Source organism: Nyctereutes procyonoides, unplaced genomic scaffold (genome assembly GCF_905146905.1).
Source record: "Nyctereutes procyonoides isolate TBG_1078 unplaced genomic scaffold, NYPRO_anot_genome, whole genome shotgun sequence".
NCBI classification, from domain to species: Eukaryota; Metazoa; Chordata; class Mammalia; order Carnivora; family Canidae; genus Nyctereutes; species Nyctereutes procyonoides.
In genome coordinates this window covers 1156088-1183388 of record NW_026575143.1, presented here as the reverse complement: position 1 = coordinate 1183388, position 27301 = coordinate 1156088, and the positions used below count along the sequence as shown (strand labels likewise).

General features: G+C 39.0%; 1 pseudogene; it reads left to right on the top strand.

The window, feature by feature from the left end:
• Window positions 1-23780: 23780 nt before the first annotated feature.
• Window positions 23781-26823, top strand: LOC129499057 (14-3-3 protein theta-like; annotated as a pseudogene).
• Window positions 26824-27301: the final 478 nt, after the last annotated feature.

The window sequence follows — 27301 nt, the reverse complement described above, 5'->3', positions numbered from 1 at the left end:
GTAGCATAATTCTATCTACATTGCTCTTGTTTTTCACAATCTGGCTGGAGTTTTGATTGGAACTGCATTAGTTTAATACCAAGTAATCCTTGGTACCTTTTTTGACTTCTACCTCAGTACATGTGGAATAATGTCTCTAAAAAGCACACAAAATCTGCAAAGTTAATTTCAAAAGGTCAAAATTTCTAGAGAAGGAATGCATTTCTGTGCTGAATCAGGCTTTCAAATTCTTTAGTAGAATATTTTTGATGAAAGTTTTGATAAACTCTTCCATCATGAGTCCTGAATCATTCATATATGCACTTACCAACTTGTCAAACGATATTGAGCCCCTTCTGTGTATATAACCCAATACTAAGTGTTGTTAAGAACATTTCCAAGCTTCTACTTCACTCACCTATTTTAGGTGAATCAGTTATACTCCTTTGTTATAAAGGGCTTAACTGCTGCTTAGACAATGAGACTTTAGGGGATCTATATTTTGTATTTAAGAACTCTGTGCATGTATTTTAGTAAAAACATTAATGATCAATGCTGTCAATTTGGATCCAAAGGTTGGCAAATATTCTATGGAGATCTGGACTTTAGTCTCCCTTCTGCAACCAGCTAGTAGGCCAGTTAAATGATCAGAGCCTCATTTGTAAAATTAAGACATTTTACTAGGTGGTTTCTACAGTTTCTCTCAGCTGTAAAATGAATTTATGATTCTTTGACAAGTGGGGCATGGAAGCTTTGATTGATTATATGTGCAAGGGTGCCTGTGGGTCTCGGTGGTGAAGTGACTACCATTGAGTGGAGTAACTGTTTCTGAAGGAGAGGAGACAGATATTAAGCAGAGTGCTGAACAAGATGGGGAATGTGGGTGATTGAAGAATGTAGGTAGGGATAATGGCAAAGAAATGCCACCACATAGGTGGAAGGTGAGAGGTGGAAGATAAGTTTTTCTGGATGGAATATGTATGAGCAGGAAGGTCAGTGAGTGGGGAGGGTGTCAGTTATTGGTAGACCTTAAAATAGTATTATTAGTAATGTGTGCCCTTTGTCTACTTGTACTGTGTGAAATGAAGTCATATGTTATTCATTTGATCTTTAGGATCGCATCCTTACACGTATTAAGTATTCTTAGCTTTGTTTTGCAGATGAAGAAACTGAGGCACAGAGATTCAAACAAACTGACTTCCAGCTTGTCATGCTGGTACTGGCACTCGGCCCATTGTTTTCAAAATGCCTGTAATTTCCATTTTACCACAGTGCACAAACCAGAGTTTTAATTTGATGAGAGAAGCATCTAGGAGGGACCTATGGAAACTTTCAGGTTTCTCTGCCTGTCTTAAGCAACCAATGCTCTGATGGAAGCCCCCTTTAAAAAAAAAAAACAAAACTCAGCTAATGCCTGTTGTTGAGATAGACCTGGCTATTCTTAAGCCTCCCTGGAGAATCTGGAGGTTGATGAGAACCTCTTTACACTAGTCCACTAGCTCTGTTTGAGGCCATAAGACTAACTAGAAACCAATATTTTACCCCATGTTTTGGATCCACACTCCAGAAATGTAACATATCAGGATGTGACCTCCAGGCTAGACCTCTACAAAATATTCTTTATTTAGCCATGCAGGAACATCCAGAAATGTTTTATTTTGCTAGTATTGTGAATATCCTTCCACAGTCTAGAAATTCTTAAAAAATTTTTGACCATTTGGAGTTCTTTAGTGACACAGTTGGTTAAATGTCCAGTTCTTGGTTTTGGCTCAGGTCATGGTCTCAGGGTTGTGAGACTGAGCCCCATGATGGTCTCTGTGCTCAGCAGAGCCTCTTCCTCTGCCCCTCCTGCTTGTGGTCTCTCTTTCTCTCTCAAATAAATAAACAAATCATAAAACAATATTTTGACCATTCAATAATTGCATTCTTTATCACAGTAACATTATTCTGCTAAAATGGCATACTTATCTTCCTCTCTGACTATGTCTAAAGTGGCAGAGTGAGGAGAAGGCAGACATGTGAGGCATTTACCTAGGTAATCCAGTGAAAAATATGTTTATTCCCCAATAGCTGAAATATTTCATATTATCAAACATAAGACTATATGTTATAATTCTGCTGTTTTTCTTAATAGTATATATTAAACCCTTAAAGTCAAGCTCTGACATGGCTGAGCTGATTAAAGTAGATAGATCCAATTTGATTTGTCATATAAAGGAAATTTAAAAATCATTACACGATAGATGATTTTATTGTGTTTCTACTTTACTTCAGTCAAAGAAGAAGGCCCAGTATAGAACATACAGAAGTTTCCTTTCGAAATGTGTGAATGTTCAAATGTCCCTTGATGATTCTTCCTCTGGGCCAGGATCAGGCAGGGTGAGAATATACATTCTCCAGGGTCAGCTGCACTACAAACAGATAACACACAGCTATCTGGTGAGGTGAACTGAGTAAGGGGTGCTAGGAAGATCCCAGGCCCCAAATATCTTAACTTTCTGAGCCACCCGGGCTGCCCTGATAAATACTTTTAAATAAAACATAATAGACTGATATAATATCTTAGGCCCTTATCAGAAAAAAAAAGGAAAACTGCATGTTATTAAATCATGAGAGGGCAGCCCGGGTAGCTCAGCGGTTTAGCGCCGCCTTCAGTCCAGGTCATGATCCTGGAGGCTCTGGATGGAGTCCCATGTCGGGCTTCCTGCATGAAACCTGCTTCTCCCTCTGCCTCTGCCTCTGTCTCTGCCTGTGTGTGTGTGTGTGTGTGTGTCTCATAAATAAATAAATAAAATCTTTAAAAAAAATCATGAGAACTAGCCATTGATATGTAGTAATGGAGTGCTAAAGGAGTAATTGGGAGTCAGCAAAATATAAATTTCACCTGCTTTCTTAATTTTCCCAAAAATGACCAGCTAACCCTATAACTTAACACTTCAGTTTGGACATTTGTATTGGAATGATACCACAGTCATATCACAAAATATGCTTATTGTTTACAGAGGGAGTGTGAAAATATTTAGTGTATTTGTTTGTTAGTTTGGGTATCACAATGAAGCTGTGAGGTTTTGCAGAATCCACTGTAATTCCAGTTGAGGAACAGAACTTGAATTTCTTAGTCATGGCACCATTCATCCTCTTTTTTATCTTAGCAATTCCAGAGTGCTTCATTTTATGTCACAGTTACAGGGATCACATATATTTTTCCAGTTTTATGCAGGTATAATTGACAAAAACGGTCATATATATTATGTGTAAGTTGATGTTTTGATATACATATCCATTGTGAAATAATCACCTCACTCAAGCTAATTAACATATCTATCACCTCATATAGCTACCATTTTCTTTTTTTTCCTTTTTTACTGTGATGAGAATACTTAAGATTTACTGTCTTAGCGAATTGCAAGTATGCAATATAGTATCATTAACTGTAATTACCATGCTTAAATCTAGGACTTATTCATCTTGTATAACTGAAACTCTGTACGCTTTGACCAAAATTGGGCGCATGATTCAATAGTTGGTCTCATAAAGAAAGAGTATTTGAAATGCCTTGTAGAAGAAGGTATTCAGATGTGAGCAATGGAAAACTCAAGTGATTTAACAATAAGGAAAAGTTATCATCTCTTATAAGAAGCTTGGAGGAAGAATAGTCCTATGGGAAGTTAATCCAGTGGCTCAGCAGAATTATTAAGGGCCAGAATTCTCTCCACATCTTTTTTCTCTGCTCTCCTCAACATGTTGCTGTCCATTCACAGACTTGTTCTCTCAAATTGCAAGATGGCTGGTGCATCTCAAAGTGTCCCATCCTCATACAACATTGTCTAGATGCCAGTGGAGGAAAGAGGGCTCATTGCTTTTCATGTTTCATCTTAGGAGTGAAGGAAGTTTTCTTAGAAGAAGTAGTAGAAATCTCATGTCTCCCGGGCCAGGATTGCAACTTATGTCCTTCCTGACCTACTCACTGGCAAGGGGAATGAGATAACCTGGCTCAGAGAAGGTCCATCTTTCCTGGTGCACACAACCACTCAATACCCAGTGGAAATGGGTATCCTGAACCAAGGATAGTTGGAGGAATGACCATTTGGTAGGCAACCAACGGCTGTCTGCTGCATACTTCTAGTCCTGACAGTCTTCAGAATTCCACACTCCGGTCAAGGTTTTCAGATGATTGTATTACTTCCAAAAGCCTGCATTTTGATTTAAATGGGACCACTTATGGACAAAATGAAGATGGAAAGATGGTACCTCAAGTGCCAGCTCTGCTCATATGGTCCGGTTTCAAGCAGTTTGTGCAAAATAAGTACATGATCTCTGACATTTCTTCTTAGAGTATTGTAGACCTTCACTCTTGTTTAAAAGATCTAATTGATGATAAGGTCTCAGAAAGGAGGCTCCTGATGTACCAGTAAATTATTGGTGGCATGTTTTCCATCCAGGTGCTACTGTATATAATAGAGCTAGTTTTATAGGCCCGAGTGTTCTGGCTCATCCTTGGAAGCTGCTTTAGCTTCACAAATGATTTCCCTCTGTTGGCCTGCTGCGATTAATACTGAAGACCTGGTAATAATTCATGAGGTGTATGACCCAAAAGGAAAATCTAATTGAGTTTAGTTTCATAGAAGGAAGGCTTGTAGGAAGAAGAGTACTCACTCAGGCTAGTAGGCTAGAGAAATCTAGTAAGTCTGGAAATGTGCATTTGCATGATTAGAGAGGAGACCAGTGAACACTATGAAATAAATGTGAATGAAATTATTGGGTTTTAACTTTTAGGATTTATAATGGATTTAATTCTAAATATTTAAAGGGAGTTAAGATAGAAATATACTATATCGAATTTTTAAATCTTTTTAAAAATCTTTTTTTTCCTGTAAGGAAAAAATAACTAACAGAAATAGAAAGCAAAACAAGTTAAAAGATAACCGAATTTCCAGTAAAGAAAATATGCAGCAAGTAGTTACAGAAATGTCTATAACTGTTTTAATTTTTTCAAGTTTATAGCATACTTTTCCAGATGCATTGCTTAATAGCGATTATCTTGGACAGAGTCAGGTTTTTCTTCTCACTGTTGGCTTCTTTCCATGAAGCAAACATCTGGGGAAACATCTTTTTTTTTTTTTTTTTTTTAAAGAGTTTATTTTTAAGATTTTTTTTTTTAATTTTTATTTATGATAGTCAGAGAGAGAGAGAGAGAGAGAGAGAGAGAGAGAGGCAGAGACACAGGCAGAGGGAGAAGCAGGCTCCATGCTGCACCGGGAGCCCGACGTGGGATTCGATCCCGGGTCTCCAGGATCGCGCCCTGAGCCAAAGACCGGCGCTAAACCGCTGCGCCACCCAGGGATCCCTGGGGAAACATCTTAAACTGGATCCTTTACTTCCTAAAAATAATAAAACACAGAGTTTTACATCCCTTTTATTTTCTGATACTAAGTAGATGTGTATTCTTATATTGCATCTATAGTTTAACTAGGGCTACATATCTATATGAAAATTTCATTTAATATGATTATTTGAAAAAATTAAAAAGTCTATTCAGAGGTATCTGAGCCTGTAGCAGGATCGAGCACAAATGTCTAGTTCTATGCCACAAAATTTAAACATTCTCCGGATGCTTGACGTTATATAATATATATAATATCATAGATTAGAATATTACAGTTGAATTTTAGAATAAGTCAAGCCTAACCCATAAGTACAAATGAGTTTCAAAGAAAGGAGATCCTTGATTTCGTGAATATGTGGCACTGTAATTATTTAAACCTACCCATTAGAAATTTGAATCAAATTTTGGGGAAAAATTTAACCACTTGGAACCATAATTTCCAAGTAACAGAGAAGATGTCACTACTATGCTATGGATAGTAGTCCCCAGACTTCAGAAGTCTCTCTGAAGAGGGTGGAAGCTGATAGTTTTTGGTCTCTGCTAGATTTCAGAGAGACTGTCATCAGCACCCTAGATGAACTTTAGATATGTTTTACATAAAAGCAGGTATTATATGTAACAAAACTCAAAACCAAGTCAAAACTATGACTTGAACACAATTTTGCTTTTACATTTTGCTAAAATTTGTCTTTATAGTTATGTAGTGCTGGAGGCAGGGTTAAAAGTTCTCTTACATTCATATTAAACTAACGGCTAGAAGATGCTCAGAAATTGATAAGGGATTATGTTCTTTTAATTTCTTGATCAATAAATAACTAATGGATTTTCTAGTTGATATAAAGGACTGAGCAAGATGCTATTAATAATTAGTAACAGTATTGTTATCAATAAAAATTATGAATATAGTTTGAAAATATTTTATTAATCTTTTATAAGTCCCTCTGTAATTTGCTAAAGCAAATAGTTTAAAAAATTAAAGGCAATAAAATAATTACTTTTTCTACATAAGATTCATCATTTCCCTGAGAGGAGTTGTTTTGATGCTGTGAATCATGAATTGAAAAAATAAAACAAATATTTTTAAAGTCCATTATGAGCCAGTCACTTGTAGTCGTGGGGTATGTAGTGCTACTGTCATTTAAAAATGAGGACTGTTAGGTTCAAGAGTGGTTAAATTGTTCACTCAGAATTTGAGTGGTCCACTAACAAGTGGCAGTCCTGGTGTCTGAACCCCACTTGCCTGACTCGGAAGCCTAACTCTGACATGCCAGCCAGACAGAGCATGAGAAATATTTCCCCTATCATCAACACTCTGAAAGAAGTTCAACTATTAAAGTCAAACATAAGCTACTGTGCATTACTTTTCTTCCAGGAATCTCAAATTACAGATGAACAATCTGGTGTGATTGTTACTATCTCATGCTTGTTAAACAGAATCACACAGTCTTTGGGCTAGTCCAGAGAGGAACAAGGCAGAGCCAAGGGACATTCCCAAACAGCATTAAAGACATTCTCAGAAGCATGTTGAAAGGAAGATTATGCAGCATCCTCTACTTCCCAGCAGTTAAGGTACAATTTCTAGGCCTAACAATTACCCCTTTCAGACTTTTCTGAAACTGTGGTCTCTTCCAAAATGTGAAAAATTATATAGTGCAGTGGGACATAGTTTACTCTTTCTTTATGGACTGTAAAAGTTTCCTTTCAAAGCTTTATAGGGTCTTAGAGGGCAATGCCCAGCTGTCTAATTTCAGCATATGTGCAAGTTTCACATGTAACAAGACAAAGTGTTTATAATGTGTAGATTAGACCACAAATAGAAAGTTATAGTAAAGTTAGTGTGACAAGTGTGAAGCACAATCTTGTCAGTGTTTATATGAAGCAGGTATACTGTAAATAAATTCAATAATCTCAAACTTTTAATTCTCTATTCTTGAACATCATTATCTATTCTAGCCATTATTGTGTGTGTGTGTGTGTGTTATGTGTATGTAGGCATGTGTATTGTGTGAGTATATGTTTTGAGTGTATGTATGTATGTGCACATGTCTGTAAGTGTGTGTATTTGTGTAAGAGTCTGTCTCTGTGTGCATGTATATGTAAGTATATGTTTATGTATATGTGTGAGCATGTCTGTGTGTTGTGTGTATTGCATATTACCCAGGCTCCCTCTTTGAATTCAAAGGACCTAACAGATCATCACCTAGACCTTTCAAGCATTTCTTGAAGAGAATCTTCTTTTTGCTGCAGTAGGGAGGCCATTACATAGAAAAATATAGAACCTGTTCTTTTCCCATAAGTATTGAAAATTGCACACACAGGTGGATAGAGTACAGGACTTGGATTCAGAAGACCTGAGTAGAGCCTTACTTCTACCAGCAACACCTCATATCAATCTAACAAGGTAACCTTTTCCTCAGCCGTAATATAGGAGGATGGGAAGGAGCCAAGGGTCCCACTTAATGTAAGCAGCCTACCGAACATCTTTGTGTGTGGTGGGTGGAAGAGAGAGTAAGCTGTAAATTCAGTAGAGTACTGATTGCATTGGCTCTACATTGGCCACTAGATTTGTATCTGGTGATCCTCAGGGACTTTATACAGTTCAGAATGGAGTTCTAATTTTATGAAACCTGCAAATTTATAAAAATGACCCATAACATTTCTTGTTAAAACTAAGATGCTGTAATTATATCCTAAAATGCACTAAATAATTATATCATTTTTCTGTGAATTTAAAGTTTTAAAATAATTAAAAGTATTGAATAAGTAAAGTTATTAATTATTTTTAAACAAGAAAAACAGGGCAGCCCCCGTGGCGCAGCGGTTTAGTGCCGCCTGCAGCCTGGTGTGTGATCCTGGAGACCCGGGATCGAGTCCCACGTCGGGGTCCCTGCGTGGAGCCTGCTTCTCCCTCTGCCTGTGTCTCTGCCTCTCTCTCTCTCTCTCTCAATCTGTGTCTCTATGAATAAATAAATAAAGTCTTTAAAAATAAATAAGTAAACAAGAAAAACTACCGGAACTACCTGCAAAATATAGCATATACCAACTCTTCTAAAATGTGAACTAGAAATAAGTGGGAGCATTGAAGACCACACAGAGAAGGCATTTTGGCAGTAAAATTTCCACTGGTATGAAAGTCTTTTATAAAATTTCAATTTTTTCACAGTAAAATAAAGATCATAGTGAGATTTGCTTTCTAGCCACTGTTGGTGATGAGATAATTGTAAGCAATGAACCCCCTTTTAGCATATTATGGCTCTGGCACACATGTTAATATAATAGCAGTATTATATGGAATTTTAACTTTCAAAGTGATCTTGCTATAGCAGGATCAAAAAGTATTTAAATTTAGATTTATTTCGGAGTGTTGTCAGTGTTAAACACAACAGCCATGATTGTGTAATAATTTAGGTGTATTTTTTGTTCTAGTTGTACAAATAATTGAAGAAATATCTAAGTGATGTTGTTTACTCTGACCATGAAGAACCTTAGCACCTAATTTAAAACCTCTGCTGGTACTCATAGTATATATGTTTTGTAAATTATTTATTTTGTTCATCTTTTCTTACATTTTCCTTATCTAAGTTATTTTTAGCCTGTTTCATGCACAGTGCTGTAAATCACCTCAGTTCCTTGTTTTTCTTTGTTTTTTTTTTAATATTGTTTTTAAAGGAGAGGAAATAAGATTGATGGAATAAATGACATATAATGGAAGTATTTGCTTTAGCTATTGTTATGTTGCTAAATAATATATGACAGAGTCAGGGCTGGAACCATCTACCTATTTGCCTTTCTTGAGGGCTAGATTCTAAATGATTATACAAGTATCAAGTGGGATCACTCTTTAAAAAACTGCAGCTCTACCCTCAAATGATTCACAAACTAGTTGGAGAGAGAGAGAAAGAGAAGAGGAAAAAATTAAAAGAGAAAGCAAATAAACCCATGGACCAAGAAGCCATTCAGGTAGCTTTCAAGGGCAGAGAGGATGTGGTGCAGGCTTGTTCCTTTCTTCCCTTCTCCTGTCAACTCCCTTGAAGTTTGCAGCCTTGAAGTTAGAGACCAGGTCTGACTTAAATGAAGTTGAAAGAGACAGGGCAAGTCTGGCCATGCAAAGCTCCAAATCAGGGGAAGTTTCTTTCTAATGGGGTAACTTGGTGAGCAAGTGGCACTTTTCTAGACATCAAAAGGTAGACAAGAGTAGGGGGGAAAAGTGCCAAATGCATTAACCAACCTAATTGAAAGTATTTTGTCAACATGCACCTGTGAGACCTTCTGCTATAGACATCAGCTTGGACCCGGTCAGTGCAGCTATAAACTTAGAACGTGTGAAGTCTGGAGTGTTGAGATGCTTCCTTGAACCACACCACAGATCTAGTGTCATTTGTGGTTGCTCCCTATAGTTTGTCCCTATGTGTTTATGCAGCTCTCTATATATCAGACAACATGATTTTCAGTTTGTAGACATTCTCCAGAGTGAAGAGAGAGAGAGAGAGAGAGAGAGAGAAAGAGAAAGAGATTGAGGTAGATAATAGAAATGACTTTAAAAAGTGCTTTCCTCATAGGTGTTTATAAAGTCTATGTTGAATATATAAATAACGAAATAAGTGAAAAGTAAATGATAAAGCAAATAAAGTAGATACTCTTGATTAAGGACCTGAACTAAGAATGTTGTACAATTTATGTTAGAGAGAGATGATCCTAATTTGATCAGAGATATACCTGATCCTTTCAATGCAGAAGTGCTGTGTAACAGTTTTAGGGATGTAGCAACTTGGAAAGCTATGTCCTTTGATGTTATTTTTACTAGAAACAACCAACATGATATGGGACAAGTCATAACATTCCTTTTAAAAAATAGAGATAGATCTGTGCTTTCAGTGGATTAGCAAATAAATATATATTGCTGATGATCAGTATATACTGGATTGGAAAGGAGTGTAAGCAGGAGCTCTGCTTTCAAGTACAGACAAAACTGAAACTCACGAGGCAATCAGAGGAAAGTACAAAGCAGCAAGCACGCAGTAAATGCTGAACTTGTATGCTGGAAAGCTATAGGAAGTCAGAAAAGGTTGCAGCAACATAGATGGATCTTGAGGACATTTTACTAAGTGAAATAAGTCAGAGAGAGAAGGACAGATACCATATGATCTCAATTATATGTGGAATCCTAAGAAATAAAAGAAAATGAAATGAAATTTAAGCTCATAGAACAGTCGGGTAGCTGCCAGACGTAGAGAGAGGGAGAGGGTGAAATGAGTGAAGGGGGGAAAAGGTGCAAACTTCCAGTTATAAAATAAATATCTTATGGATGTAACACACAGCATAATGCACAGTATGGTGACTATAATTAATGATACTACATTGCATATTTAGAAGTTGCTGAGAAAATAGATCTTAAAAGTTCTCATCAGAAGAAAAAAAATTCTTATATCTAAGTAAAAAAAAAACCCTATGTATCAGGATGGATGTTAACTAGACTTACTATGGTAATCATTCTGTAATGTAGTCAAATATCAAATCATTATGTTGTACTCCTGAAAGTAATCTAATGTTGTATGTCAATTATACCTCAAAAAAAAAAGTCAGGAAACGGAGTGCATAAGTCATTAAATCACTGGTAGCATCTGAGTGGGGCATTCAAGGGGTTTTGAGAAAAACATTTTAGGTCATGGAAGGGGTAAAATTAAAGGAGAGGTTCTGAGGGACGTAATGTAAACAAAATAATAGAGGGAGTAGGATAAGATCAAATTGTAGTGGCACATGATTCTGTATATTTTGCTGCAAAAAGACAATTTGAGGACTACAGGCAGGATGGAAGGACCATATATCATTAACAGCACCACAGCTAATTCTTTGTTATTTTAGTAACATGAAACTGAGAAAGAAATGAAGGGATAGAGCAGACCCCAATTCCCGATTTAGTCTCGGATTACACAAAAGTTTTCACCTGTTTGACCAAGTTAAAAGCATAATAAAATGGATGGGTTTAAGTATTGGCCATTTCTCCTTGACAAGGAGACAAAAGAACCCAGAAATTCTAGAGAAGTGGAGGGATTGATTGTGGGGTTGATTGTGAATTGGGAGAAATTAGAAGCCAGGGGATGGATTTAAACATTTCTGTAACCCACTGACATCAGTGAGTTTTTCTTTGGCCGGTGTATTCATTCCTTCTTTGGTGCATTTGTTTCTTCTCTCCTCGGATATTTATTCTGCCTTCACTATGGAAATGCCCTGCTCGAGTATTGATAAGGGATATTCCTCTGAATAAAGGACGAACTTTCAAAGGCGCTAGGATCTATGGGACAGTTCATGTATCTTGCTGAATCACCATTGTTTATCAGGTGAAATGTAGAAGCAGTATTTGGTAGGTGAATGGGCAACTGTAGCAGGCATGGACATCCCTTATTCAGGGAAAGTTAACTAACTTAATCGTGGATCATGCTGAGTAATTTTCTTTCTTGCAGGGCCAGAAAATTCAGAACTTATTTCCTTCTCAACTCCCACTAAACGTCCCTTCCCCCAGTGAAGACAGGAGCATTGGTTGGGTTGGGTGGGGGGGCAGGATGGAGGGAATCCCACCAACCACCTTTACTTTTCTTGTCCTGGTTGTTGAATTTAGAAGAAAGAGTAATGAAGACTTTGAAAGGTTTCTCATGGTGGGCAACAGGAACTGCTCAATTTAATCTGTGTCCTTTTCCTTAATTTAAAAACTACAATTCTTTCACTTCAAATGGACTTTGATCTTTTTTTCTAACTAGTCTTTGAGGAAATACACCCTGGATAATTTGTGTCTAGTGTATATCCTATTGATACAAATGTCAGGTGTACATACACCCACTTATTGGGTCAGCCTAATTTATCATTACTGGATTTTCATGTCTAGCCTTGGGCTGGGTTGTAAGAGAGACAAAGTACTTCCACATTTTCTTCTGCTTGCCAAAAATTTCTCTGCATCATATTATTTTGAGTCTTTGGTATTTTTTTTTTCAAATCTTGCTTAACTTTGTGAGCTTCTTTTAGTATCTTTATTTTTGTTTTGTTCTGAAAGGTATTTTAGAGAGTATTCTTTTTTTTTTTTGGATTTGCAAATTATTTAAGGCAGTGTTCTTTAATCAACCAGAATTCAGTGTTTTTAATTGCGTTTTATGAAAACACTTTAGTGTCAAAGAAAGAACCTAATATAACACTCCGTTGTATTTACTTGTCAGTAGTAGTAAATTCTAGTTGAACCATGGTGTTCATTAAGTAAGTAGTGAACCTATCTGGGATGCCCAGTCCATCTTATGGCTGAAGAGACGGATGCATGAGAACGCTGTGTGACTTGCTCTTGATCTTGGAGCTGGACTTACTTGCCTCTTGCCTGGTGTGTGAGGCTCTCCCTGTGTCAGACTCCTTTTGAGACTACTATCTTCCCCTTTAAATGACTTCTACAAGTTCCATTCTGCTTTTGGTGCATTAATAATAATGCTGGGCCTGTTGGTTCTGCCTTGCTATGTCAGAAATAGGAAGAGTACCTCAAGGAGGCATGACTGTGTTCTAAGAGGCTTATGAAGGTCCCTCTGGCTTTTTCATATACCACGGAGATGTTCTTAAAAATTGCGTCTCACCTACTACTCTGTGCTTACCTCTAGTGTGATGCAGTGTTAGTTACACAACCAACAATAAAAAATTCCACTCCTGATGCCTATACAGTTCTCGCTTGCTCTGTAATCCTCTGCGAAGATGTTAGACTGATACATACTTGGATAATGGAAGGAAGGGAGATTCTAGAATCCAGGGAGAAGGCACGTGTGGACATGATTTTCCCTGAAAGTTATTGGCTTCAGGTAAACAGTCAAATGGTTAACTGCAAATCTGATTTATATCCTCATGGAGATTGAAAATGCTGGGGTTTTCCAATTCTGTGAGTTATGCTTTGGGTGTTTGTTTCCCCAGCAGCACTGACTTTCCTGACTTTATTTTTTGTCTTGACTGTATCTCCACTCATCAAGTGGTGACCTCTCAGTCACCCAGACTCGCCCTTGGTGATGCAAACCGTTCTTCCTTTTTCATCATGGGGAATAGCATCATTGCACTCCATCCATCTGTAGTATTATACATCTTTATGACTTAGTTTTAAATTGCTTATTGATTAATTCTGCTATTAAATTATTTAGACTATTTTAAGGTTTGAGAGGATATAATTTTAATAGAAAGAAATCTTAATAAGCTCTGTGTATAAAAACAAAAGAAACTATCAGTAACAACTGCATTTTCTCCCTGGCTTGTTCATGCAAATTGTGGGTATGGTGTAAACTAGAATTTACCTCCGCAAATATTTATTCCATAATTTTTTTTCAATTTTACATGAAACTTAGTCACTAATACTTAGGGTAGCATGTAACTGTATATATCCACTTGCGGTTGACCTATTTCTACAATTTATACGGGGTTTTTGGTGTGCTAGATTCCTATGATGTGGTATAGGGATGCATTTTCCATAGCTGACATTTCTCCTCACACTTGCTTGGTGAAATAAAAACATTCTTAGTATCAGATGACGATTCTTTAATAGAGGTAATTTTAGGTAGAACATGCTTAGCAGTTAGTAGGGACTCAAAAAGATATGTTGAATGAATGTGTGAAAATAAGCTGGACCAGGGTGAGCAGAGGTACAGAGAGTGGAACATGCAGGTATGTGTAGGAAATAATGACAGCATTTTGAGGACAGGAGTGAAGAGGGGAAGTAAGAGTGGATAATTCTATGCTCATTTCTAATTTTCCTCTTCCTCTGGCACCACCCACAAACACCTCTTCCCCCACTCAAATCCTTTCATTGAGACTCAGGCCCAGATGGTTCTATTACTCCCAATGTGTTACATGATGTCTACCTCCTATAAAATTCTTGTTCACACTCGTTCCTTGTCATGTAATGGCATATCATGTTGGAGAATTTTCATGGTGAAAGGTCAGGGGGAGGGATGTTTATTCTTAATTCCTCTTGTTTCCAGGAAGAAGGATTTTTCCTTATACATAGTGGCTGCTTGCTCTAATTAGTGAGCCTGGGATGAGAAACTGGGCACTCATGACTTGGCCCCTTCCTCTCATCCTCTCTTAGGAACCGGGCTGTCGTACACATTATTCTTTGCTGCCTAAAGAGATTTTTGAGAGCAACTTCAACATAAAATCCTGTGGGTGTCCACTGTGTCTATGACTGGGTGGTTTTGCCTAGGTCTGGGAGTTTCATATTAAGAACTCCATTGTTGCCATCCACCAAGGGCATATTTTCAAATCAGCCATTCTCAGTAATGAAGGTATTATTTTGATCTCCATTTTCCTGCTCCTTGCCTGTTTCTTAATTGACTTAGAACATAGTTGTGGTAACCTCAAGTAAATATTTTACCTCAGCAATGAGACCACAAACACAAATAGGGATGAGTGGACAAAGTACATCCACTCCTTGGCCCATTCACTCTTTTATTCTTTCAGCAGATTTTTGTGGGTTATATACTATATCTTCTATTGATAGATGCTTTTTTGCTTCCTTTCTAGTATTAGGGCTATATGATAAACATGTTGGGACTCAAATATTTATTGATTTGTTGATGTTAAGGAACTTGGACCTTATTTCACAGGCAAAGGAAAGTAATCAAAAGTAAATGAGACAACATCAAAGTCTTCCTTTCTCTCATCCCCATGAGAGATGAGGTTTAAAATCTAATGGAAATGGGGATCACATTGACTTAGCTGCACATTCATGTATAAATAATTGGTCCTTTCCTACATGCAGGTTTTGCTTGAATTAGAATAAAGTGCCATGAAGTAAATCTAAGGAGTGGGGGAGTGATGGGTGGATGCAGAAAGGGGGAGGTTAGGAATATTTAAGACATACTTAGATAAGTAAGTCTCACTAGACAGTGGTGGCACACTTAGCGCACCATAAGTGATAAAGAGGTCTTTCTTCTGTCTGTCTTTTGCCATTTCCTTATCTCCTTGCAAGGTATCCTAAAAATCATAATGAGTAAACAAAAATTCTGCTATTGATTTTTATACTCCTTTTCTCCTTAAAGCCATAGAGCCAGTCCTGCCAGGTTGTTCATCTGGAATAGCCCAGCTCTTTTGACAGGTAGTTCCAACTAGATTTAGAGTCTTAAATTTGTTGTATCAAGATATGGATTGTGACACTGGTACTTGACAGGAAAGCTACAACCTGGAAGACTCACATCACTGAGTTTATTTACAACAGAGAAATGCAACATGTCAAATAGTTGCCTTCAAGAAAAATTTAGCTGGTGATGAAGGAAAACCATCTTTTTTCTTTTGCCTGGGAAAATCTTAGCCCTACTGGGCTATGTCTGGGAAAAGATTCCCATTCAGGCTCCCTGCTGCTAGGAAAATTGGCCTAATCCAGGACAGAATTCAGCTCAGAGTAAATGGAAGTGTGACAGATTCTACAGGCAGAGTCCATGGGGCTCCACCGAAAATCTGGAGTCAGTCACCACATGTCACTCAAAAATAGCACCTTTTTTTATCAGAGACATCTCATATAATCAAAACCAAAGTCTTTGTGGTTCTGTTCAGAATGGTGTGTGACTTGTCACAATGTGTTTGCGAAGTCAGAAGGAGCTTGAATGAACATGTGTGTGTTTAATTCCCTGGCCACATCCACCTCCACAGCAGAGGCTGGTGCTCAGTATGATATTGGTTTTCACCAGCTGTTTGGAGATCGAGACACATGACAGGTGGGTAATGCTGGCAGACTCAACAGCTTGCTTTCTGATTGCCAAGAAATAGATTGGCTAGTTACAAATATTCTGTGGAGTTGGATGCTTTATGCATGGTAAGGGAAGTATGGCCACCCTGATAGGGAAAGACAGCAACATATCCTAGATGTGCTTGGGTGGTCCCAATGTCAACCACTGTAGACCCTGTCAGATCATGTGACAGACCAGTCCAACCCTGTCTAACCCTGATATATCAGTGCACATGTATAAGTTGATTAACAAGCAACAGACAACACCTCTTTCTTCCAAATTGCACTCAGTTGTCACAGGGTCTGAAATTTCATCATTAGGAATTTAATACTTGGATCTTGAAGATATTGAAACCTTTTGTAAAATTTTCAGGAGCCTCTGTCAAAACAGCTGCTTTTATAAGTTATGAAGTTAGAACTCTTATCACAGGGTAAGTGGGTATCAGGAGTGGAAGAAAGCCATTTAAGTCGTGGTTTGTAGGGCAATGAAAGGGAAATTCAATTTTGTTCAAAGTCTAGTCCATGGTTACACCTCATATAGTGTCATCCCAATTTATTTGCTGACTTCCCTAAAACAACTAGAGTATGAAAGTGTTGTTATTGAGAGAAGCCAAGATTTTGTTCTGTTAAAAAACCCTGTATATTTCGTTAAAAAATGTTAGACCATATGTAGTGCCCCTTCCAATAGAAAACACCAGAGGTTGTAATCAAGATAGTGAATGGTAAGATTCCTGGGTCTCTGATATTGGAGAGAACTGGAAGAGAATTAGGAACTAAGAGGATAGGGAGAATTAGAAGGATATAATCAAATGTTACAAAACTTAATTTCTGCTTTTCTTCTTTGCCATAGGGCAAAAATAAACTTCACTAGAGTCAGAGAGAGTTCTCAGAAAGCTAATGGGTTCCCTCTTACTCAGTTGGAAGTGATTAGGTCTCCCTTATTGGACATACATGATCAAGAGCAAGTGGAAGCTCTATGAAAGAAAAGAAAGGCACATCTTACCACTGGATGTGTTCCTGTGGGACCAAGAAAATTTTAGTAGGCTTTATTTGACTCGAGATATCCAAGTGTTTTCAGTTACGCAAAATGACTAAATTATAGAGATCTGCTGTACCACATAATGCCTATAGTTAACAATACTAAATTGTACACTTAAACATTTGTTAAGGTACATCTCATGTTAACAGCTCTTGTCACAATTTAAAAAAGAGAAATCTTGGGGATGCCTGGGTGGCTCAGTGGCTGAGCACCTGCCTTTTGGCTCAGGGCATAATTCCGCGGTCACAGGATCGAGTACCACATCAGGTTCCCTGCATGGTGCCTGCTTCTCTCTCTGCCTACATCTCTGCCTCTCTCTGTGTCTCTCATGAATAAACAAATAAAATCTTTAAAAAAAAAAAGAGAGAGAGAGAAATTTAATTGTACCTACATGTTTGCTTTTTTTTTCTAAATGGTTTCTTAATTGAATATTCTTCTTAGAATCATTTTTGATAGTATTGTGTCCTGTATTCTCAGATTCAGATAACTGTGTCTGTGGGAAGTGAACTGTTTAGAACATGAGAAAGCATTGCTTACTAGTGGCACTTTATTGCTTACTAGTTGACTATAGTATGAGGACATTGGAGAAAATTAAAAAGGCCAAAAAGGTCCTAACCCCCTAAGCTGTCACCACACCACTGAAATTAACCTTCTTTATTTTTTAAAAAGATTTTATTTATTTATTCATGAGACACACACACACACAGAGAGAGAGAGAGAGAGAGAGAGAGAGAGAGAAGCAGAGACACAGGCAGAGGGAGAAGCAGGCACCATGCAGGGAGCCCCATGTGGGACTCCATCCGGGTCTCCAGGATCATGCCCTGGGCTGAAGGCAGCGCTAAACCGCTGAGCCACCCGGGCTGCCCTGAAATTAACCTTCTAATACCTATAGCCTTCTCTTGGCCAGATCAAACAGAAGAATTTCAGTCTCTCATTGACCTTTCTGTGACATTTGACACTGTTGACTAACATACTCTCTTCTCCATTTCCTTCTCTGATGCACCTTCTGCTAGTACTCCTCCCACTGCACAGATTGCTTCTTTTCAGGCTTTTCCACAGGCTTCTTCCTTGCACTTTTTGAATATTGGCATTCTTTAAGGCTTTATTGCTCTTGGACCTTTTCTCTTTCCTCTCCATTCCCTTGTCCCAGATAATCCTCCATGTGCCCAGGGCTTCTCCTGCCTACTGTTTAAGCCTGGAGCCCCTTCACAAAGCAAATAAAGCCCTTGGCTTCATGTCATGCTTTTTTGTCTGACTTTCATTTTTATCTTTCACTATTTAACTCCCTATGTCCAAAATTATAACAGCTTCATGATATATGCTGTTATTTGCACAAATCAGGCAATCACTCTCTCCATACCTTTGTTTATGTGTCTCCACTGCCTGGACTCACTTCCTCCCGGCCTAATCTCCTGGTGAACTCCCATTGAGGAATTCCTTGGACTTCATTTGACAGGGTTAGTCATTGTCACCTTTCCTTTTCACTCCCTCTCTACCTTATGTTTCTCTGTATTTCCCCACTTACACTGGATGTAATTTTTATGTTTTCTATTAGAATATTACCTGTGTAACTTATTTTGTATCTCCTGTCACTTGACAATGACCATATTGAGGTACGTAAGAAAATCAATAAAAAATTATAAACAGAATGCATAAGGCCAATCTTTAATTCTATAAAATGGCTGGTTACATGGATCATGGTTTGACTTTTTTTTTCTCACGTCATACTCTCAAATTTTAAGGACAGTATTTGTGAAGTCTCAAGTGACTAATTTCAGATGCATTTAGTCAACTGAAGAGAGAATGACAGAAGTGTTGTCTCTAAGTACCCCCTGTTTATTCTGTAAATTGGATAAAATTAGATTGCCCCGGTCTCCTCACACTTCATCAGTATAGGTTCCCATTCAGCGTATCTCATATGTTTACTCAATCTAAATAAAAATCTCACCCCTAAACCCTAACTCTCATCTGATAACCCCACTTTTTACTTTACTAGGAACATACATGTCTATTTTCAGAAATACAGAGCATCAACTCCCTGTCTGTCCAATCTCCCATCTCAAATTTTTTTACAATGTCATCTTTTTCTTCTCTTCAGTTGTAGAAGAAGGCATACCCTTCTCCTCTGATCCCTCCCCTTCTCCTTCTCACTTCTCCTTCTCCATCTTCTCACTTCCTCCTTTTTCTCCTCTTCCATCTAAACATGTACTCTTACTTGCTATTATTTTCATTGTCTCTGCCTTAATTTTTTTAAACCTCCAATATAGCCTTCTTTGCTGGTTCTTTTCTCAGTCTCAAACATACTCAACCCTTCTCTATCTTAAAAATACTTCCCCTCAAATATGCCTGCCTTTCTAGGTCTCAGCCCAAATCCCACTTCACAACTGCCAAAGTCTATCTTGGATTTTTGGCAATCACTCTGTTACTTCTTGTCTTGCTGAGATCACTTAGCAATTACTCTCTTTTCAGGTCTCATCATCTTGATCTCTCTGTAGAATCAGGCACTGTGAATCAGATACTGTTGATTGTCCCTTTCCCTCATTTTTGGGGGGTATCCTTTCTCTTGTTTTTGGTTCTGGCCTCCCTGACATTCCATTTTAGCTTCTGTATTAGTTAGTTAGGGCTGCCGTAACAAGGTAGCACAGACTGGGTGGCTTACACAACAGAAATTAATTTTCTTGTAGATCTGGAGACTAAACATTTAAGGATCAAGTTGCTATTGGGGTTGGATTCTTCTGAGGCCTCTTTCCTTGGCTTGTAGATGGCCATCTTCTCTGTGTGGCTTCACATGGTCTTCCTTCTGTTTGTGTCCTTGTCCCATCTCCTCCTCTTATAAAAACACCAGTCATTTGGGATTAGGGCCCACCCACATAACCTCATTTTACTTTAATTACCTCTTTAAAGGCCCTATCACCAAACACAGTCAGTCTGAGGTGCTGGGGGCATCTGACTTCAATATATGAATTTTGAGGGTTGGCAGTTCAATCTATGACAGCTTCCTTTGTTGGTTCTCCCTCTTTGCCTCTCTTATTTGCTAGTGCTCTCAGGGATTGTCTCAGACTTATCTTTATGCTCTATTTACAATAGTGTTTCTTAAAATATGATTCCAGTACTGTACCTGTACTTAAGGTTACAAATACTTATCCCTTAGCTGCATCTTAGGCTCTTGGATTAGAATCTGTGGGGAATCTCCTGAGGACCATTTCCCTTAACAGGCTTCTTTTGGTGATAATTATTCCCTTTAAAGTCTGAGAACTAGTATTCTGTATGGGCCCTGGACAACTCATTTATTGCCCTGGCTTCAGCTGTTTGTCACTTTGTTTATATCTTTCAAATTAGGGTTCCTTAATATTTTTTAAGTTTCAAATACACTTACCAACTATCATATGGACATATCCACCTTGATGTCTTACTGATGTCTCAAATTCTACATGTCTAAGATCAAATGCTTTATCATTCTTCCTAAAATTGTTTCTTTAAATACTGGAACTCAGTTAATGGCATTTTTATCTCCTTACACTTCAGAACTGAAAACAGTGAAGTTATTTATTTTTCTCCTCTTCATTTACCTACCATCCTCCCCATAAAATCCAGGTGATTCTTTCACAGAAATGTTTTTTCAGTTTGACAGTTCTCTTCCCCAAAGAACCACCGTCCTGGTTTTAAACTCTTATCATTACTCTCTTCCTTAGGTTATTGCAACATCCTTCCAGCTGGTTTCTCTCATCTCTCCACACTGCCATTCAACTCCATACTACTTCTGGTCCTTTTTCTAAAATCTAAATGTAATCACATCAGTCTATTTATTTTAAGCCCTTTTGTGAGCTTCCCTGTTAGATTAGCACAGTGTCTCCCAGTAAGGCTGGTCATCAGAGTAACTGGGACGGTTTCGAACAACTCAGACTTCTAGGCTCCAAGGCTCTCCTGATTCACTAGCATGGGCTGAGATCCCAGTTTTTGGGAGGGTCAACAAGTCTGGAAGTACTAGCAGCTGGATTCTGGGCCTGCTGGATAAAAACAAACTTCTTAACTGAGTCTTTTTGCCAAATCTCTTAACCTACCTCTTCGACCTCATCCCCTATGCTTGTCTTCATGTCTATGAGACAAGACATACTAGGCTTTTCTAAATATGACCAAACATCTTACCATAACTTTGCAGCTTTTTTCACCTAAAATTCCTTTTTCTACATCATCAACTGATAAACTCTTATTTATCCTTTAGAGTCCAATTTAGATATCCCCTCTTTAGTCAAGTTCCCCCGGCCCTTGGGTGCTTTTCTGTTTGTCAATCACATTTCTGTAGCAAAATCACTTTATTACAATGCAATTTAGCTATACATATGCACTAGATACTAGAAACTCCTCAAGTTTCTAATATCTAGTGACATAATGGAAGCCTAGAAAACATTTATTGGATGAATGATCTGGGCCCAAATGTAATATCCTGTGTCTAATCTTATAAGGAAAAGAGCCACAAGAGTTTCTTGCCATGATTGGAGAATGCCTATTTTGGAACAACATTTTAGCTAGGGTCTAAGGATACAGATATTTTCTGAGGAACAGGGGGCAACTAGAACCCAGTAGTCTGTGACTAAGCATAATACTCTAGACCCAGCAGAGTAACCAATGTCCATCAGAAAAAGGATTTAATATCATGATTAAAGGATATAGCAGAAGATATTACCTTATGCTATAAACACGTTGTGGTGGATTAATAATATTCACAGATTCTTTGCAGCTCTTCCCACTAAGACTTGGAGTCTATTCCCCCACCACTTGAATTGGGACTGACTTTGTAACTTGCTTCACCCAATAGAATACAGTGGATGATATATTGCATGATTTCTAAGCAAGGACTCAAGAGTCCTTGTAGTTTCTCCTCTTGCCATCTTGGAATGCTTCTACCATCACAAAAAAAGAGCCCTTTCTAGCCTACTAGAGGATGAGAAGCCATATGGAGGAGTACCAGAGTGCCCTAGTCAGACAGCCCCAGGCAGCTGCCAGGTATGTGAGTGAGGTCACCTGGGATGAGACAGGTTATTGCAAGTGCACGAAGGAGCTCAGGAAACAATACATGAGCGGAACACTACCCCAGCTATCCCACCTGCACTGCACTCTTACTCTCAACCTCCAGAAATGTGGCTAGACAAGTGATTAATTATATTGCAGGACTAAGTTGTGGGTGGTTTGTTCTGCAGCAAAAGATAACTTATATGTAGCTTGATATACATAGTAGTGGTATTTTGGAACATTAATTACCCAACTAATAAGCTATCTTCCAAAACTTCTGAGAGGTTGGACAGGCTCTGATGTTCTACAAAGCTTAGGCAGGATTGGTTTGAGGACTGAGTGGAGTTGAAACTGAAGCTGACAACCAGGTTTCCTTGTGGCAGTTGAGAGACTCTGGGCAGAATAGAGATGGACAGGAAAGGAGAGTGAATAATAAGCACCACTAACTAGCATGACCAAGTTTTCAATGATCACCTTGTGCCTGGATGTGTACTATGTAGAAATGGATGTTGTCACTGTCAGATACATTAAAATGTAGCTGGAATTGTAGTGACCTTTACAAATATGATTCTTTCCTGAGAATTCTTTAAAAATATATATGGTTTTCAAAGTTGTTTTTTTATCCTTAATTTCTATGTATTGTTGTTTTAAACAGCTTCTTAGTGCCATACAAACCCTGAATCACGTGTAGGAATAATTTACAATCGTGGCCTTATCTCTGAAACAGTGTCCTTCTGAATCTTTAGTTCCATGGCTCCACAGCTATGATGATGAACTGGTGACTGATGGGTAAACACACTGGCAGGATCTGTAAGGCTTTGTCGGTGTTTGGCATGAAGTGCCATATGGTTTTCAGGACCCTGCTCTTCAACAGATGCGGTGTTAACACCCCACTGTACTTAACCACTATGATGGCTTTTGTCTGTCATCATATCTCAATGCATTTCAGAATTCAGCTTCTGTTGTAATTTTTTCACTCCTCTCTTCAAAAGATTTCATTACATTTTCCATGTTTTAATCCAAACAGCCAATGCCAGAAAAAAAAAAAGAAAAGAAAAAGAAAAAGTGTAGCCGTAGTGAGTCATTAAAGTGATTCTTCCAGCTGTTTAACTATTATGTCTGGCCCCATAGCAGCCTCTAAAAGGCTAAGAAAACGTTCTGCTTAGACTTTCTAGGGCTGAGAGTTTACAGACCACTGATTTTTCTAACATTAATAAACCCTTATTATCACCTCTTGGAGCAATGGAGCAGAGGAACATAGGGAGGAAACAAAGGATAAAAATGTTTTAGTATAGTAATAAAAATCTTGAGCACTGGAGTCAACAGACCTGGGTTTAAATCATGGGTCAGCTGCTGATGAGCTCAGGACTTTGAGAAAGCTATCTAACCTCTCTGAGTTTGTGCCTTTATCAGTAATATGAGGGTATTGTCTAAGTTATAGAGCCAATTTGAAGTTTAGATGAATGTATATAAATTAGAAAATGCACACAGACAGTAACTGGAGCAGTCAGTCATATCCAAACACAGTAACTGTGATATTTTGCCAGTCTGGAAGCCTTGCCTACTTCCTCCATCCTTCCTTTGCTGTCAGGCATGGGCTAGTCATTGTGCTTTCCTCAGCAGTTGTGGTGTCGAGGATGAGTGCACAGCAGGTTGCAGTGTTGAGCCAGATGGCCCAGGTGTATTGCTTTCATGAAATTTACAACACAAGGGTATTTACACCTGTCACAGCTGTCACTCATTACAGATGGATCAGACAGTTTTCCCTGAGAGCTGATCATGGATCTGTCACAATCCGGCTCTGCAGAAAAGCTGGTTTTCTTCCTGTTGCCTTGCAGGGTTGGGCAGCTATACTTTCTTGCCTTTCCAGGCAGGACCTGCATTAACCAAGGAGGAAAGCCCTATCTTGCACTCCAGCTCCCTAGTCCCTTGCCATTCTTGGGTACTTAGGGATTTGGGGGAGGGCCTGTTCTTCCTCTAAGAGATTGCTGGACTGGTGAGAAAACAACCCAGGGTATGGAAGGTAGTGCAAATTCTGGGGCTGGTCTGGGACTGAAGCCAGGCCCTAGAGTTTCGATCTTGCTGCTGGTTAGCAATGGCTCCTGTGAATCACTTAACCTCTCCAAATACCAGCTTCCTTTTCGTGATAAGAAAAAATAATAAAAGTTTTGCAAAGAATAACCTCCAAGAAAACTACCAGCACTATATACCTCTGATTTTTATATATCAGAACTCACCCTAAGTTGCTAAATTAAGATACCAGAAATAGCAACAATAATAACAACAAGTAAAAGAAAAAGAAAGCAAGTCTCAGTGACATATTGAACACTTGGCTTTGCATCATATTTATTTCCAAAACCATCATCATGGCTTCAATTTATCAACAACTTTTGGTTTTGAGTTGGACTTGAAGGAAATCCAAATTAATAATAATTTTTTCTTATTAAGGTTTTTATTTTAATTTCAGAATAGTTAAAATACAGGGTTGTGTTAGTTTCAGGGATACAATGTAGTGACTCAACAATTCTATACATTACTCAGTGCTAATCATGGTAAGTGTTCTCTTTAATCCCCATCACTCATCCCCACCAACTCCCTCCTGGTAAACATCTATAGTCGAGAGTCTGTTTCTTGGTTTCTCTCTCTTTCTTTTTCTTTTCCTCTGTTCATTTGTTTTGTTTCTTAAATTCCACATATTAGTGAAATCATGTGTTATTTGTTTTTCTCTGACTGGCTTATTTTGCTTAGCATAATACTCTCTAGCTCCATCCAGGTTGTTTTAAGGGGAAAGATTCCCTTCTTTTATGGCTGAATAATATATATGCCACATCTTCTTCTTTGTCCATTAATCTATTAACGGGCACTTTGGCTGGTTCCATAATCTGGCTTATAAATAATGCTGCAATGAACAGAGGGGTGCATATATCCTTTTGAATTGGTATTTTTGTATTGTTTGCGTAACTACCCAGTAGTGTGATTACTGGATCATAGGATATTTCTATTTTGAAATTTTTGAGGAAACTCCATAATGTTTTCTACAGTGATTGCACCTGTTTGCATTCCCATCAACAGTGCAAGAGGGTTCCTTTTTCTCTGTATGCTCTCCAACACATATTGTTTCTTGTGTTGTTGATTTTAACCATTCTGACAAGTATGAAGTGATGTCTTGTTGTAGTTTGACTTGCATTTCCCTGATGATAAATGGTGACAAGCATCTTTTCACATGTCTGTTGCCATCTGTATGTCTTGTATGTCTTCCTTGGAGAAATGTCTGTGTTTTCTGCCCATTTAAAAATAGGATTATTAGTTTTTTAGGTGTTGAGTTATATCAGTTCTTTATATATTTTAGATACCCTTTATGGAATATGTCCTTTGCAAATATCTTCTCCCATTCAGTAGGTTCTCTTTTTGTCTTGTTGCTGTGCAGAAACTTTTTACACTGATGTAGACTCAACAGTTATTTTTGCTTTTATTCCCCTTACCTTGGGGGACATATCTAGAAAAATGTTGCTAGGGCCAATGTTAGATCACTACCTGCACTCTCTTCTAGGATTTTTGTGGTTTCAGGTCTCACATTTAGATTCGTAGTCTATTTTGAGTTTATTTTTGTGTATGGTGTAAGAAAGTGATCCAGTTTCATTTATCTGCATGTGGCTGTCCAGTTTTCCCAACACCAATTTTTAAAGAGACCGTGTTTTTCCCATTGCCTGCTTTTGCCACTTTTGTTGAAGATTAATTGACCGTATAATCGTGGGTTTATTTCTGGGCTTTTTATCCTGTTCAATTGATCTGTATGTCTATTTTTTGTCTCAGCACCATACTGTTTTGATTACTACTAACGACAGTTCTTTAAAAAAAAAAAAAAAAAAAAAAAGATTTATTGGACTCGCGCCGCGGCCGCGCGCCCCGGGTGGGTGCTCGCCCTCGCCCTCGCCCTCGCCCTCCTCCCCGCGTCCCCGTGGAGAAGGCGGAGGCGGCCCCGGCGGAGCAGGCCGAGCAGGCCGAGCAGGCCGAGCGCTCCGACGACGTGGCCGCCCGCGTGAAGGCCGGGGCGGAGCGGAGCAGGGCGCCCGCTGTGCAGCGGGGAGCGCAACCTGCCCTGCTCGGGGCCGCGTCCGCCCGGCGGTGAGCACGAGCACGAGCAGGGGACGGCACCTCGGACGGGAAGATGCAGCTGGTCACGGACTGGCGGGGGAAAGTGGAGCCCGAGCCGAGGTCCGTCCGCGCCGCGGCGCCCGCGTCGTTGCAGGAGCCTGTAACAGCCGACGCAGCCGGCCCGGAGAGTAAGGCCTCCCGCCCGAAACTGCAGGGGGATCGCTGAGGGCGGACCTTGCTGAGGCTGCGAGTGGTGATGGTCGAAAACAAACGACAGATGACTCCCGAGGAGCTTGCCAAGAGGCTTTTGGTGCAAGCGAGAAGGAGATGCAGCCCACACGCCCCATCCGCCTGGAGCTGGCTCTTGACTTTTCTGCATTCTACCACGAGACCCTTCATAACCCAGAGCCCGCCTGCTCTCTGGCTGAAACAGCTTCTGATGAGGCCGTTGCGGGACTTGGTACCCTGAAGGACGACGCACGCGAGGACAGCAGCCTCATCACGCAGCTGCTCGGAGACAGCCTAGCACGGACATCAGACCCTGCAGGAGAAGAATGTGATGCAGCAGAAGGGGCAGAAGACTAAATGCTTACAGACAGGGTGGTCGTCCTTCTTCCCCCTCCAGAAACCTCTTTACTCATCTCCATTCCTGACTCCACTTGGATTTCCCATAGCAAAGAAACCCATTCATGTGTGTGGAATCACCTGTGCATAGTCTTTTCGCACCGCAGCTTTGGGAAAACTCCATTCCTTGATTTGTGTTGGTCTTGGCCTTCCTGGTGGGCAGTTACTGGCTGTAGAAAAGTATTAATAGCTTCATTTCATATAAACCTAAGTAACTTCCAAACACTAATGTAGAGGACTAAACCTGTATCTGGTATTTAAGTGATCTGAACCAGTTCTGCAAGTGACTGTGTTTTGTATTACTGGGAAGATACGAAATGTAGTCACTGCAACTTAAAAGTGTTCCACAGAACTTCTTCATTTCTACATTCCCTCCCCTACTCTTCTTCAGGGGTTTCCTTTCAGTACGCAACTTTTCATGCTCTTAATGTATTCCTTT